Here is a 17533-nt window from a genome sequence, read left to right on the forward strand (position 1 = left end):
CCATGTCATAATGTGAGTGCGTGAAATAGATTATAACAGACTATTGTAGTTTCATACCATGTAATCATGCGAGTGAATGTAATAGATTATCACATTGTGTAAAAGTAAGTTGGCCTGACGTTTCGATCCTAGCAGGATCTTCTTCAGAGGCTAAATGACAGGTAACAGTAACAGAAGGGACACAAACACGCACAGAATACAGACAGGTTAATGAGCACGGTGAACACGATGAGATACATGTAAGGGATTAGTAGACAAGGGATGGAGAGAAGAAAGCAACAAGGGAAGACTGGAGAGGTAGGAGATAAACAGTGGAGGGACAAAGGGAGGATTAAAGGAACGGGGTAGGGAATAAACTGGAGAAGGACAAAGACAGAAAGGTGTGGAGAGAAAGTAAAAAAGGGGTGGAAGAGAGCTGTGAGAAGAGGAGTGATGGAGAGGGGGGGGGGGGGGAGAGGGAACAAAGGGAGAAGGGGGGGGCAGAGGAAAAGTTAGTCATATTCTTGCTGAATGGTGAGCCCATGAGGTTGAATGGTGCGAAGGCGTTGCATCCACAGCCTCATGGGCTAACTTCCAACCCTCTTTTCCCTTTCTCTCCACACCTTTCTGTCTTTCACGTTAATTTTACTTTCGGTTACATTCTTGTAATCTTTGTTCCGCAATATATACGCTGGGGAGTAATATATGTAGTCGGTTTAGGTTACCTAACTTGATGCTTCCCCCTTTGTTGTAAATAGCTCATAATATGTTTTCTTATGTAAATAATGAGATGCGTAAAAGTTTATCTCTGAAAGCGTGGTCACATCTAACAAAATTATTATTGACCTGTTGAAATATCTTGCAAACAATCGTTCCTTAAAAGTTACAAAAGATCTCACTAAATTCACATGTAAGCACCCTTGATTCCTTGTATACCCCCCCCCCCCCCGGCAGGTAGTCGATAACATCCACAAACCGAACCCCTCCCAATTACAAAAGAAAAACAAGGCTTGTATGGACATCAATATCAACCCAAATACTAATACATACACAACAGATGATTTTTTTAATGTTTACTTGTACTGTATTCCAGGTTTACAGTTCTTCGTCGGTGAAAATTTGATTTAGGGTTAAAGGAGAGGAACTTACGAGGAAGGAGGGAAGGGAGAGGAGGTAGGGAGGGGGAGGGGATGGGTGGGGCAAGGTTGGTCAGTGCGTTAACGTATATAGATACTAAAACTGCGAACAGGAACCGGATAGGGTGACGATGTTGTGAATTAAAACATTTCGAGTCATCATAACATGGTGACGTCATCTAGATTTGCGATTGGAAAGTCCCTGAAATAAACCCTTCCAGGAACTTTCCGTATATATCATTGCGAAATTTAAAACGGTTCAGACTAAATGTTAGTTGACTGATCTACTGACTATAGATCACTAGAAGCTACTAGTAGAGTCCATCACTTCTGAGGGGACTAGTGCGGTGTCCCTTCTACGGTCCCCACCCTTATACCCATCACCTCTCCCTTATAAAAAAGAAAAAAAAGAAATGAAAGAAAGCACCGGGGCTCTGATTTCGGATTTTATTTCTTACACTTTCTATATCTTATATACATTCAAAAATTCGTGGATATTCATGATAGTGTCGTAATAAAAGTCCATACCATATCATTCCTTCCTATTAAACTCATTAATTTAAAACTTGACAAGCAACAAAAGAATAATTATGTTATAGAGAGATCGTTAGATCTCGTGAAACATCAAATAGTTATCAAGGGTTTGTTGACCTTTAAATTATCTGTAAAAAATACTGAATGTAACTAAAACAAAAACCTGGAAAAAAAGGCAAAATATTAATATATTCTTTCGTCACTTTCGATAATTTGAAGTTCCCCGTATAAAGTCGTACGTTTGTCTTAAGGCTGCAGGTAATACATCAACATGATTTAAAAAGGTACCAAAGGATTCTTCAACAAACTCATGAATGATTTTCTTTGCTATATATGAAAGATTTTACATGAATCCATCGGTGAAAAAATTGAATTTCTTAGTCCGTGTAACAACGTTAGGCAGAATTTTTGTAATGCAACGTATACTGTGAAGGGGGGGGGGGGGGTATTGGGGCGAGAAAATGTGTCCTAGTCCAGTCCATCCCGTGTTCATCATAGTTGTGTCACTAATTTAAGCTATCGAGAAGAGAGAAGAGGAGGGGAGGAGAGGGGGGGGGGTCCATGTCACTGTACTTTTGGCTTATTCCATCTCCCACGTCCTTTGTTTAATCTTCACAAGCAACTTATTTCACCTATACACTGCTATTACAATTATTCATTGGGAGTAGGGAGGGGGTGGGGGAGGGGACACTATTAAGGTGGTGAGATTCTCTCTCCAGAATGTTACCGATTTGCTTGATTAGGAAATATTGAAGAAACTGTTTGGTTTATTTGTGTTTGTGACTAAACATCAGTTGTTAAAATAATTACAGACCTATCTATTTTGTTTCGTCCTGTATCATGTCTGTAGTAAATCCAAACCATTGATTGTATTATCTTTTGAATACATATAGATATTAAATATGAAAATTAAATTGCTAATCAACATCATTTATATACCGCCCGGAAAATACAATATATTCGAGATGATTTTATACCAAGAAACATGTCAACATAAGCAACAAGACGAATTCATATTAGTTGGTGATATTTCATCTGGATCATCCTCTCACTACCCTAAAATGTCTGCTCTTAACGATGAGAGATCTTATCAACTTTCTTATCCTGCTTATATCGTTCTCTGTGGCTGATAAAGCCACATTATACCAATCATGTTATTTGGCAGTTGTTCTCTAACTGGAGAAATTCCTTTTGTGGACAGAAGGAAATTATTCCACATGCAACTGTTAATCAAATCCAAAACTCTCAGTAAAACTGTTTAGTACGTACATTTATATAGAATTAAAGGTTCTAATCATTACACATGTTACAAAAACGAAATAATAAATATATTTCAGGGATGATACATCTTTACGTTTTTTTACTCAAGGTAGATGAAATTTAATGTGTTTTTTCTTTTGCGATAAAGGTTTACAGCTGATCGGCAGATGAAGATTTCTCTTGGATGATTTGATCTCTAGTTTCTTCCGAGTCGATGAAGATGAGGAAAAGCCAGCCAATGTCGATGAAATTGAGAGAGAGATGAAAACCGAAAGAAATCTTCTCGATCAAATGATGAGAAACTAGATTCTTTATTGGTATATTATCCCATCTGTATGATTATTGATATTTTATATTGATTTCGTATTGATTCTGTTTATGGTTGTTTCTCATCATTTCTAGCACCATACGTCGCTTCGATCCATTGTGTCCGTCCGGCACTCCGTCATACCTGATCAATCTGAAATGAATTTATGAAAGGAAGTTATTTTCATTAACTGCAGAAACGAAACTTTTTTGACAGCCTATAATAGATTTCTTCGGTTGCTATAGCAATATTAATGTTCATTGACCGATAAGCTCGTCGCGAACTGCCCGACGGATCACGAGCCTAGCCGACTCAACTCGACCGTCGTTACGTGAAAAACCGTCATAGCCGAGCAGTACGCTTCGGTTTAAGACTATACGACTGGTAACGATATTGCCAGTTGCCCCATTATATATACATTCAATCTCGAAGGTCTCAACAAACTGTTTTGCAATACTATACTTTGTAATAATTAAGCACACAGTCACGGTGATAATGTGCCGTTTTGGCCAAAATTTGTGGCCAAATCGCAGGGATCAAACGAATGAAGAATTCAAATCAAAACAAAGGTGTCCTGTTCTTTGTAATTGGGTTTGTTCGAGGTAAAGACATTAATCGGGGCATTGTTGGAATACATACTTGTTACCAAATGACAGGTAAAGAACAATTCGATAGTGGTGCAAAGACGACAGGGTGTGTGTGTGTGGGGGGGGGGTGGGGAGGGGTAAGAGCGAGACGGGGGGGAGTGCGAGACTACAGCACGAGGTTAATTTGAGGCCCGGAGAAATATGTTTTTTGATTTGCATAATATACCGTATAAGAGTGAAATGCGTGGGTGCTGTGACATAATATCATAGCGAGACCCGACCTGGTTCTCGACGTCTCTACGGTTCACAATTTATAACATCGTATAGAGACTCCACTATTGTTACATCTATTACAACATCATATAACCTATGGCACAGTGCCTGTTCGCCTGTGCCTGTGCCTGTTTAGCCACACCAAAGACAATACAACGCTTGCCAACAATCTTTTAAATTTTAAAAGCGAGCTTAATCATTTAATTATCAAGCAAATAATTAATCCCCATCAATAAACAAACTTGATACGTTTGTCCCACTGACTTCTGGCCCAGTGCAGTAGTACAGCGTGCTTGTATATGCATAGGAAACAGTGACCAGTCATGGTGCGTCACCTGCAGTGAAGATGTAACCAATCACGTTGCTGCTTTCGGTCGTACGCTACAGTATAATTGTAGACCAAACTTACTTGTGTAACGTTTTGTCAGCGATAAAATCATGTATAGGTTACCGTGTATCCTAAAGTGTACAATATAACCGTTATCCTCAATGCTGATTTTGAAACGGTAACCAAACAAACAGATGCTTATCGAAACCACGGAACAATCCAAAGGTTGCTATTTCGAGGCAGTTCACCGTGACAGAATGAACTTTGAATTTTAAGTTTATTTATCATGTTTGTAATTAACTTACATGCTACCGCATTAAGTAACGTACCGAAAACACGAATATGAATGGTTGACGAGCACTGCGTTTAACACTACATACTTCAGTTTCGCGAAATTGTGGCCTCACTCAGAGATTTATGAATATGTATCATGATTCTTTTACATGATTGTCATCACGTGACGACACTCCTAGTGTATGAGCTCTGGAACTGAGAAATGGTTCAATGAACATGACGCCATGTTTGATTGTGTCTATACATAGCTATGCTGACCGAATTTCTTCGAAACTTTTCCATCCTTACCATCTTAATTAACCTGATAAATACCAACAAGAAATTAATTTAGAAACAGGGACATGAGATCATTTAGTGTAGAATCATCTCAAGAAGTAACGATATTATGAAAATGTTATTAATAAAGGTGAACACAATTATCAATATCTCTACTTCTCCGATAATATTCTATAATCGCAAACAACTATAGGCCATTAGCATGACTATAGGTGACATTAATTTAAGCAATAAAGTTAAATTCGACAATTTTGACAGAAGAGATGCAGTTGTATAGACGACGAAGTTCAGAAGGTATTTCTGGTAATTCTGTATGAATCTCCCACTATCACAAATACAAGCATCACGTAATGGAATTTATCTTATAACCTTGATTAATAATTCATTAATACGTGTACTGATTTATCAGATTGATAATGCTAACACGCTTTTAGCAGCTTGTGTGGTGTCTAGATGACCTTTGGTTTGTTAAAGATAGCAAAGTTAAGACAAGCTACTGTAAGGTTGAATTAATAAAAACAGGGATTTATTAAACATCAGCTGATCACCAGCTGGTTACCTAAATAGATCGACGTGGTTATTCACATTAATTTATCTCAATTTTTTAGGTTTACATTTTAAATGATATGCCCGGTAATAATCCAAAACATCCCTTACACTGATCGCGAGCTTGATCATACATGGTTGCCCATTTTAGACATTACTACATGAAATTATTCAAATTTAATTAATACCCACAACCAGGTTCTAAGAAGGGCGCTATGAAAATAATAACATCTTGCCCCCTTTTTTTAAGCCATTGTAAAGTCATGTTACAAAATTGAAAATGAATATTCATTCTTCTTTATTCAAATATTTCCTCGTTCCCCTTAATTGGCCCTATCGCTTAACGTACGCTGCCTACGAGCTTCCTAACAATATAGCTGATAGAATTGAATTCTCCGCGAAGTCACTCTAGTGTGCAGCTATAGTACTACAGTGTTACTTTCGTTGCTATTAACGTTGTTAACTATATAAAAGTTAACCATTAACGATAATTAGCTATTTCAGTTAATGCCAATAAAAACATACTCCCGATTTGTCACACAGCTCCTCCCCAGACCATTCCCCCATTCCTCTGCAGGTCCTTTCTGGACAATACTGTGCATCTTGCAGAAAGTCGAGGTTATTAATACACTGCCGATGTCACGACTTAGATACGGATCGCTCTGGTCTATGTAAATCAGTGCTGACACATCCATCCTCCTACATACTCCCTGCACATACATTTACATACAAATTCATAAGCACCTCCATTTGATAAAGCAGTATTACATCATGAGGGAAAAGAGAAACATTTCAGTATCGTAAGAGAATCCAAGTCATCAAAGAAGACCCATCGACCAATTGACCGAGGGAGCAAACCTTGTAACTTTAAAGCGTGAGCTGTGGGATTCACTACTAGAGTGAAGATGACTCCATGGAAGTTTGTTATAGTCTGAGGAGTAATCACGGCGGCAGGGATTTCCTGTCCCACAGAAACTGTAACCCCTCCCCTCCACCACCTCGACCTTATAATACCCTCGCCTCCAATCATTAACTCTATATTGTTATTTGTGTGTAATATATTTATACCAGATAAACAATTGAGCTGCTTTTTTAACTCATCGGTAAACGGCGTTCATTAGACAAGAAAGAAGCTGGTCTGTGATGAAGTTTTGACAGTTGTGGCTCAAAATCGTTACTCTCTTGTTATCAGGATTCATTATTTTTGTCTTGATTTGTGCTTGAAATGTGACGTTTGCATAGTTGTCAATGTTCTCTTCAATATGAATGTTAGCAATGCCGTGCAACTAGTCTTGAAGTAGATTATTTCATCTTCCAGTGGACAATAATAGACTTTTTCAACTCAATTGCCATAATGACATCACTAACTCTGCTGTTGCCAGTTGCATTCATAAAATATGATCATATTTAAATATCTTGTATCTCCACGACACAAAAAAAATGCTCTAAAGATGAAGTTATGACATAAGTTATAGCAGAAGAAAATTCCTAGCCATTCTGGTATGTAATGGAATTTATCCACCAGTGTTACTTTAATAATTCTATGATTTCATGCACAACCGTATAGCAACCCTAATACAAACGACCTCAATAGCATGGCCCAGCTCTATACCAATAATAATTGATGTGTGTGTTTCATAAACACATACAGCAAATATATACTGCTTTAGTACAGTCTAAAGTAGGTTTAAGATGATTCAATTATGCTTCAATTACAAGTTAAAAATATTTGTTCTCCGAGATTCGACAGCGGGAGATTATCTTTCCAATTCTTCAAATAGTAACAAAGATGTCAAACTACCGTGAGTTAGTACTCACGAAATCATCTTTAACCATAGTTTCCACTACGAGTTACCTATAGACAGATCAGTTGAAGAAGTAACAGTATTAAAGTCAAAAGCAATGGCTCCCAATTTGTCTTTGAAGAAGATCCTCGAATCATCAGGCCCTCTGACTTTTATGCATTTACCTACATAGGCTATTTGAAGTTGCTATAGCAGTTTGCTAACTGAGGTTTCCCTTTTATGAATAAAATATCGTAACATGCTTTGATGTATAGTATACAATACACCATTATCCACTAACTAATAGGCAATGCACTTCAATATGAGGAAATAAAATAAAAAAACGGGGGGGGGGGACTAATGGCCCAAGGAGGTAAGGGCGTAGGGATTGGGTAGCGATTTTAAAACCGTTGGTCTATTGCTAAATGCTATATCAGACCGTAAACCTTCATTTTTCTCCGGCTGTAAATATTATACAATAATGGAAACAAGCCATTTCGTGACTTATTTCATGTTTTCCAAACAATGGCTCCCGGTCCATAGGATACCATTATCGCCTAGGATACAACTTACACGTATACATAACAAACACAAAAATGAAAACATAAACATCTTACCGAAAGTACGAAAGATTGGCATTCCCTCGGTAAGGCCATACCATAATACAACGACAATAACAGCTAGTATCATTAAGAGACAAATTGTTACTACTATTCCCGTGTACCCGAATGGATGGTATCCATCGAAAACTTCTACCTCCTTATCAGATGGCATATTGAGTAAATTGAAAATTCCAATTAAAACAAAGGTAATTCTACAAATCAAACAGCTTTATTCGGTATATTCAATGATCAATTCAGACCCAAATCGATGCGTTTAGAAGATTAGCCTAATGAAAACGTTACTTGTAAAATGGACAGAGAGACGGACAGCCTTCTTATAATGGTCACGAAGGGGTGCTCAGTTATTAATAATCACTCAAGCAGTCCACACGATAAATTAGGATGGCATAAGAATTCATATAAGGAATTCGTCGTTCACACGTTGGTCTTATCCCATCAATTTTGCATATTGAGTTTAGCCAAGACTGACCTATAAGTGTGCAGAGTTTCTACTTTCATTTGGTATTGGTCACTATTTTGATGAATATTCATGAAATTATTACTAGAAATAATTCAGATGAAATAGTTATATACGGGTAAGTGTAAAGACAGAATTGTATAATTACTTGAGGATATTTCTACAATTAGAGAATTCCGACCGTTAGTTGTTACAGTATTTGACACGGGAGTTTAGCCTGCAATGGATCATCCGATAGGTGAATTCCGAAAGTGCAAGGGCGGTGGAACCGGGGGGGGGGGGGCACAGGGGGCACGTGCCCCCCCACTTTTCCTCAGGTTAAAAATGTGCCCTTTTTCTACATAAAAATTGAGGTGTCTCAAGTTAGCAAGAGGCCAGGGAACCAGAATGAACACTCGGGAAGGGCCGTTTCCGGGCCATCTGAGGGGTTTGTAAAACCAAAAATTTTCTTGTACGCTCCGCGCCAACTGATGGTGGCGCTCCGCTCACATAGTCGTGCATACAACTTTGCAAATCCTGGCTACGCCCCTGACTTTTAATGAATTTCTGTGGGTCAAACTCAAAGCTATTTCGAATGGAAAAATTTGTAAAGATATTAACGAGAAATAAACTCTAATTCCGAAGATTCCTACATTAGCAACTAGCATGATTTCACCTCATTTTGTCTCAAAAGAAAACTTGTTCCTTGTTTCCCATTTTGCACATTGGATATTGCAGTGCTAGTATGCATATTTTTCTTTAGGGTGGGGGGGGGGGGCGTTGATGGAGTGATGTGTATACGCAAATAAGATAATACAATAAGAGTTATAATGGGTACTAAATGTAAGGCTGCATCAGTCCAATCGAATTTCTGCAAAGTGCCCTTTGATGTCGGTGCCCCCCAGATTAAAAGTGCTTCCGCCGCCCTTGCGAAAGTGTCTACCCCCCCCCTCGTCCACCACCCTTCATTTACATTTCGAAAAAGCTTTCTAAGTATGTCTTTAACTGCAGTGTACTCTTCAAATTAACTACATTCCTTATGTTCTGAGGTTACTAACAATTATCAAATATATAAGGGGGTGAGGGCGGGATGAAGAAGGGGTGTTTCCTCTTACATTACACTAAGAAAACGTTTGGGCAAAATGTTACACAACACTGAAGTGATGATGCGACTGACGTCACAGAAGTAATTAACTATACAAGCTGTCTGAGTTTTGATGTAACTATTCTCGCTATAACAAATGTTTGAACAGACTCCATATTGTTCCTTGACGTTGCGTGAGGATCATAAAGGGGTTGAAACACTTTAAAAACATCACAGGCTAATAAAGTTAGAGAAGGCCTGACGTTTCGATCCTAGCATGATCTCCTTCTAAGTCCAACATTGATCAAGTCTGTAACTATGGAAACAAAATACAACACTTAATCGGAACTTACGTACATTTTGCATCCAAGCACCCTCCATTTTCACAAAATGTAACCAAGGGAGGAGTGGTCATCCCTCCTCCTAATATCCCTCCCCCACGACATAACATCCCATCCCCTCTCCTCCCCTAACGAATGCAAACCAGTGAATGCCCCTCTGTTTTCATATACCAAACATATTGAGTTTACTATTCATGCTATGGTACTTTTGTGGATAGGTAACAGAATTTCAGAGGGTCTTTACATATTAGCAATAGCAACTTGAGTAATACAAGCGGGTAGTATAACGTTCACGCGAACAAGATGCCATGTGAAGGAAAACTTCATCGGTCCCTTATTGTTTCATGTAACTATGTCATTAAGTCACTGGTGCAATCATACGACAGGACATGATTGTTTGGTGTAGCAATAAACAGTAAGGTAATTGCATTAAAGTGATATTCCAGTGGGATCCAATGTAACATATACGTAGGAGAAAGTATTGCGGCCCTAAACACGAGATGTGGTTGATTGAATGTAACCTAGGTTCTTCCGGGAGTTGTTTACCGTAGATGTTATCACAACAGATGTTCTTTAAAAGCTTTACTTTCATTTAATAACCAGCTTGTAGAATTATCCTTAAAACGTAATACATTTGGAATGTTAATCGGAATTGGAAATCTTAAAGTGTTCTTGGTATCTTGCATTCCATCGCAATGATGCAACTTGTTTGTACATATATTTTGTCCTCTGTGAATAAGTCAGTTTGATATGTTACAAAAACAAACAATATGTTTGACATACACTTTGTCCTCTGCGCATAAGTGAGTTTAATATGTTATAAAAAATAAATCAAACCACTTTCAGTTCAATTTTCGTCATGAATATAATTCACTCTATTAAAATAGGTTGTAATTTACTTTTATAAGTAATAGCAAACATACATGTTATTGACTTTACATAATAAATACACCATAATACACGCCATGGCTGGTATGGAAGGGTGGGAGGTGGGGAGGTTGGGAGGGTTCGGAAGGAAGGAGTGGTGCAAAGTAAAATCATGAAGTGAAGTATACTATAATAAGTCGTTCGTTCATGAATCCTTTTCAGTTCCTACCCCCTTACCCCTCCTCATTCACCAAATTTCATTACTGAGTTCCTGCCTGCTCAACGGTTAACTCCTTCTGTATTGATTCTCTCTGCAAAGAAATCTTTTAAAATTGAAACAACCTTTAGTCGATTTAAACTTTGAAAGCGTATAGGAAGTATGAAGCACAACTTGTCCCCTGTCACGATCTCATCATAGTTTCAATCTCTGTTTTACGCAATTGTTTCAGCAAGGGACCTAACTTCCCACCAGGAACAATCCTGATGCTAACTTTGGTTATGCTTATATTAATTTATAATATATCTGTAACAGACAGCGCACCTTTGCCTGTTCATGTATATAGCCTACTTGTTCAAAAGAGGTAGCGGTATGGGGTGGGGGGGGGGGAGCGGAACGAGGGCGTGCAAGTAGACCGACAATTCATATCCCTAACAAACTAATATCAAGGTATCATGTGTTTATATAGCAATGCGATATTGTTACATCGGTATACACTATATAAGATATATATTGTATTTATATACTGTGCTCGCAAAGGCCTTTCCATTAGACTGGAAAACTAAGTAGTCTTTATTATTTTTAAAAAGCTTACCTCGTTATAGTTACAGTGTTGTAGTGAACACCATGCAGGCAGGAGCGTCAGGTATGTTGTCGATAAATTCTCAGTAATATGATGGATTATACAAAGTATCGTATTGCCTAAGTTTTAGACTATAGGTGTGAGTTTATCTAAGGTTTGAGATCCAGAGTGGCAATACATACTTGCAAGAAAGTAAGTTATTCGTTAACCATGACATCTCATAGATGGCCAATGATTTGGCAGGACACTATTTAGATTGAATTATCTACTGTTATATTTCAGTATGTCTATAATAAAGTACACGAAAGACTCTGCTTACCAAAGGTACGAAAGATAGGAAGTCCTTCCGTAAGTCCATACCATAACACGACTCCCGTAGTGCCTAAAATCATTAAAATGCATAAAAACACTACTACTTGAACACTAGAGATCGATCCGTTCTCATTGTCGGCCATTATAAATATTATTGAATCTGACAGAAACTTTGCTTGAAATCTGCTCTTTAATTTGGTGTCTCTGTTTGTATCAAACAGTAGCTAAGACCAAACTAATCCAGCTGATGGGTAGAAACTGCGTTTTTATAGTCTCAACCTCTTCTTATACATAATTATGTCTGTATGTCCTTGCACCGTATTCGTGGTTATCTCATAACTAAGATATCTAATTAATAAAACCTATAATAGTCCGACGACTTTGTGTTTATAGTGAATATTCAAGCATATAAGTGACCAAACGGCACCCTTGTAATATTTATCGTTACACGTGATCTTAATAGGCGGGACTTTTTGTTGTCCTATTCAAGGTCAAGGACAGCTTAATTGTATTCATAATCGAGTGAACTGCTGCTTCCAAGCTTGTTATTTATTGTGTGAATATTCATGTCCTAAATGACCACGGGTATATAGTCATACAAATTATATTTATCAGTTAGTTTACCTTAATACTTCTTAAATGGCTATAGATTCAAGGTCAATTGTAGATTAAATAATCGTAGAGATAGAAGAGATTACAGCATCGTTGCTTCATTGTTCATTTTAATATGAACAATGTATTATGTACAGAGAGCTGCACAACACTGTTCTTTCGGCAACTGTACAATAGGTGAATCATGCACTAACATACGTGACAGTTTGATTCCACATTTATGCTTGCCAGTAAAAAGCAACGTATATACTATACGTTTGATTATATAATCGGTCTTTCGTTTTTTTTAATTAAAGTATAAATTATCGCATACTATATGCTAGATAAACAATTTGTCATGAGCACATGACCTGCCCCGCTGACGTCTTGTTTAGCTATTCATATATAAAAAACATTATGAATTCGCATACTCGTGATTTTTATATCAATCACATAAGAAATGTTATCACTGGGAAATGGCTGTATTTCAAAAAACTAGGTTGATCACACCCCCGAGTCCCCTGGCACGGCCCCTCCCACACAACAAAGGCTATATATATATATTATGATTGCTTCCTTGAGCGCAGGCAGTGCGCCTTATAAGGGTGTCCGTTTCTTCCCCAGAGACAACATTTATGAAATGTAACAAACATGCTCTATGAGTACTAGCTATATTATATATCCATATGAGTTAACGATATGAGAGTATAGGCCTACGTTAGGCTTTTGTAATGACCTGTTGCATAAATGATAAAGCTGGGCATCTGGGATATAGAGTTTGCGAATCCATATTAAAATCGAACGTTTGGAAACGTATGCAGTCACGTTGCCCGCATAGCGGACGTGCATTACTTTTGAAACCGGTTAGCTGCATCCGTTAGAATATGGTACATATCCACACCTGCTACGATTGTAAGCAGGTTATAAGCAGCCACGTAGCCAGCATACTGACTCGGAGGGGCACGAACAGGAGAGAACAATAGTTGTGTCCTGTAACTTGTGACGTTTGGTGCAGCATCATTATACATCATGGCTGTACAGACGAGGGACGTTAGTCTCCCTGGGTCATAGAGGGGCAGTGAGGGGGGGGGGGGGTGGCGGCCTCTGTGTCCCGGCCATGCTACGGGCCTGTGGAAACTTTTTTATTTAAGGTCATTCCGTTTTTACAAAGAATGACGTATAACCCAGACCATGGCAACGGACGGTACCAGTTATGAGTAATGATGCGGGAAAGGAAAGAGTGAAGAAAACATGATCAGAATAATTATCAATTCCGGAACGAGTATTGTACGAGTCAGTAAGACTGTAGATCAATCACTAGTCCATTCTATGGAATAGCAATATGTTGTGCTGACCATGCAGAGTCTGCATAACCGACAGATACCACCATGGAGAAGCTAGTTTAGGTACTGCGATATTGCTATATATATCACAACAAGAAATCGAAATATTTTCACTCCCTGTATGAAATAGTTGGAATTTCTTGTCTTAAAATTCGATTATTAAATCTTTAATACGTTAAATAAAACATTTAAAAATAAAATTGGAAGAATTCACTATAGATATGTTAGTTATGATCATACATAATTATTACTAATTAGTAATGAAATTGTTACGTATATATAACTTTTGCTTTCACTTGCTGTTATAGGGGAAGATAACGTTGAAAAAAAGGCTTGTATATTTTACGGTTCAAGTTCACTTTTTTCATGAAAATGTCTGTACAACTGCTGACCATTTCGACGTAAATAATAATAATGAAAACATTTACAAAAACTATAGCAAACACACCGTGTGTGTATATGGTCAAGAGAGGGTATATGTTACAGCAAGTTCATCATTTCATATATGCGTTGCAATATACACTTCTTATTTAAGTCTTTCATTCTAGCCTGACAATTAGTGAGAATATGTCGACACAATGTTATAACACATAGTGAGATGGTTATATCAGAATAATCACATAACTTGTTAACACCAACGCTTGCATGTCAATGAAAAACCGATGTCATGCCCGCCCTTTACTCAGGGATCCAAACTTAAGATATTCTGATAAAGTTAAAGACCTGCTGTCGAGACTGAAAGCGCAAAGAAGTTATGGGCTAGAAACGGGATTCGAACCAGATCATTACCTATGGATACACGTCATGTTTTGCAGGACATTGTTTCGATTACCGTTCAGTATCCAACCAATATTTCTTTGCACTTCCCACGCAGTAACCTTTTTTTAGGGTTATCTGCTGTTATGTTAGTATGTGGCACATGCCTTATGATGAAATTAATAATAGTTATAAGCACCACCTTGCGTGGACCTATAATTATAGACCTTAATATTGTAGCCTTAATATGCCTAAGAAGGCACGTTTTGACCTCTACATTTAATATATTTTTCCGGGGGGAGGTGGCGGGGGTCTCTCCCAGACTCCCAAAGGACCACAGACACATTTTCTTAAGTGGCTTGATCCGTCGCTGCTACCTCAGGTATTACACTAACCTAAACTAATCTAGCCACCCATACTTGCACATATACGATAAATGAGCACCACGGAAAACAGTTGCGATATCCCGTAGAATAACGCCTCGCAAAGAAAATGAACACATTACCACACCAAACAAAAAAAAGAGTGTATATATATATTTATATTTAGGCCTAAGTAAGCATTTCTCGACTCTTGTAATGACTAAAATGTGTCAACAGTCTCAACTTGTTGCATGCATTATATTTACATTCATTTCCCTTTTGTTTTCCTTTTCTTGATTGTTGCTTTGGTCATTACAACTTATAAACAACATTTGGTTTTCTTGTGCCAATTATTATGTGTACTTTTGTTACATTCTATCACAACCCCCCTTTATTAGTTTTTGCATGCATGATAAAAAAATATAACACCAACAAAATATGTGGAAGGTTAATGAATAAATAATAGTATATATTGACGTGTTTATACTTACCAAAGGACCTGAAAATCGGTAGCTCATTGCCTTGAACTCCCCAAACGGTTATAAAAACCAAGACACCAAGAATAACTAGTACACTCAATAGAACAATCAGCGTCTGACCAGCATCAGATTCACCCGAGTCACCCATTTTGATTTATATTAAATAATAAGTTTTAGTTTGATGACATTCATAAAAACGGATTCAATTCCCTGAGTTACGATAATAATAATAATTATAATAATTCTAATTATTATTTTTGACTGAGGCCTAGTACTAGTTAGTCGTAATACTTTGGCTGCAACGAGACTTGTATGACAATGAAGTTGGCTTCAATGTTCTTCTCCCTTTATATATGACTAACCTTTTGTTTTAAATTCTAACGTTATCTTTGGTTAAAGAGTCCAAATGTACAAATTAATACACCGTTTCATGTTGTTGGGTGATATAAAAAAAATGAATATTCATAAATTATGATTAGTCAGCAAACAGTAGCAGATATGTAATACTACATGTCTGGAGTATGTTTGCTTTACTCCGCGCCACCTTATCCATATTTTCGACTCATTTTCCTCTGAGATACGATTCGGCGTTGACTCGTTGAGGAGGTTATGTTGCCACACTGTATTCTGTGTTGAATATGATACCAAGATGAATTGAAAAGACACACACCGTTATAATGAAGATGAAAGCATACTTCATGCGTAAGAATTAAGAGTTAACGAAGTATAAAATCCTTCAACTAAAACCTTTTTGTCTCGGCAACATATGCAAAATATGTTTAGTAAAAACATTGTAGTGAGTTGAAAAACCAAGAACAGTGAAATTTTTTGCAGCCTCCACCGGGATTCGGCCCGGGATATATAATCAACTATTAAAGATCAATAAACCAGACAAATTTCTCTTCACGACCGGTTTCGTCCTTTTTGGACTCATCAGATGAAGGTAGGAATCGAACCCAGGGCCTTAGAGTAACAGATCTAAATCCGTACCACTAAGTCACTGTGATTCTACTATATAGTGTAACGCTCGTCATCGGTGTTCTATATCTGTCAATGAAAGCGTATTATGAACGTGATATATGAATGAAAGTGTTACATATAAGAGAATCTAACTACAGCATGTTTGCCCCCCCACCCCCCCCCCTTTGCTTGTCGTAATTATGAAAGTTTCCCATTTGCGGTTTGCATGTGATTAAAATGTCGCTTATATAAACAGCTAACAAGTATCGGTGACAACGTTTCAAAACTTACTGAAACGAATAGTTATTTTAGCGTCTATTTGGTGAAACAAATCTAGAAAAGCTATTTTTGGATCAGTTACAACCTTATGTTGATATCACTTGGGAGGTCTGGCATAGCCACCAGAAATTAGAGTCAATATTGTATACCGACCGACCGACCGACAGCAAGCAATGTATATGATTTGAAAAGTGTATTTTTGTGGTTTCATATAGGTGCATGAGGTATATATAGTTCTTTTCTTCAAATTAATTTTCTATTTATATATATTTTTCTTTTTGGTATATGAGGGGGTCACTAGGCATTGATTTCAGTCCGTATTAAGTAGGCCTACATGTGTATATAAACAATTCACGTGTTCAAAGTACATTGTTCTAAAGATAATCTTATCAATTGTGAATTATTAATTAAACGTACTATAATTAAGATTGTCTGCATTGTCAGTATCTGTGGCAAACTACAGATAGTTTATAAGGGTTGCAGGCTACGCCTATACTTTATATTTTGACTTACCTATATAAAGTATTGTAAAATGCAAACTATAAATAACATATTGACCGAGGGGAAAGAAGTAACTTCAATTTCAAGTATCTATGAAATAGCAGTATGAAGTAAATATCAGGAATCATCATACTACTGTTATTAATAAAGTATTTTGTGAGTTCTGAAAAATTAAACTAATTAATTACGAAATCTATTGCATATATGTTTATTTCTCTTACACAAAAATATATAAATGGCTCATATATACGGGCCTAGGGGAATTCAATACGAGACAGTTGATTTATTATTAGTAAATGCGAGTCGCGTATGTTTCATCGATAAGTATACCAGTAGGTACTCTCATTAACAAACCCGATCTTTTACACAAATTGACCATAAAGTTTTCAAACCGTGCACAGTCAGTGTCCAGTGACTGGTTAAAACGTCAAACCTGTTACAAGACGGACACAAAATGGTCCACCTGGGATTGAGGTTTTCTGTATATATTTTTGT

General features: G+C 37.3%; 1 long non-coding RNA gene across 1 annotated transcript; it reads right to left on the bottom strand.

The window, feature by feature from the left end:
- Positions 1–1548: 1548 nt before the first annotated feature.
- LOC139966437 (uncharacterized) lies at positions 1549–15786 on the bottom strand. The gene is made up of 2 exons (XR_011792665.1): positions 15311–15786; positions 1549–3369 (listed from the first exon to the last, which is right to left on the bottom strand). It is a non-coding gene; the product is annotated as an uncharacterized lncRNA (long non-coding RNA).
- Positions 15787–17533: the final 1747 nt, after the last annotated feature.

Source organism: Apostichopus japonicus, chromosome 4 (assembly GCF_037975245.1).
Source record: "Apostichopus japonicus isolate 1M-3 chromosome 4, ASM3797524v1, whole genome shotgun sequence".
Classification (NCBI taxonomy): Eukaryota; Metazoa; Echinodermata; class Holothuroidea; order Aspidochirotida; family Stichopodidae; genus Apostichopus; species Apostichopus japonicus.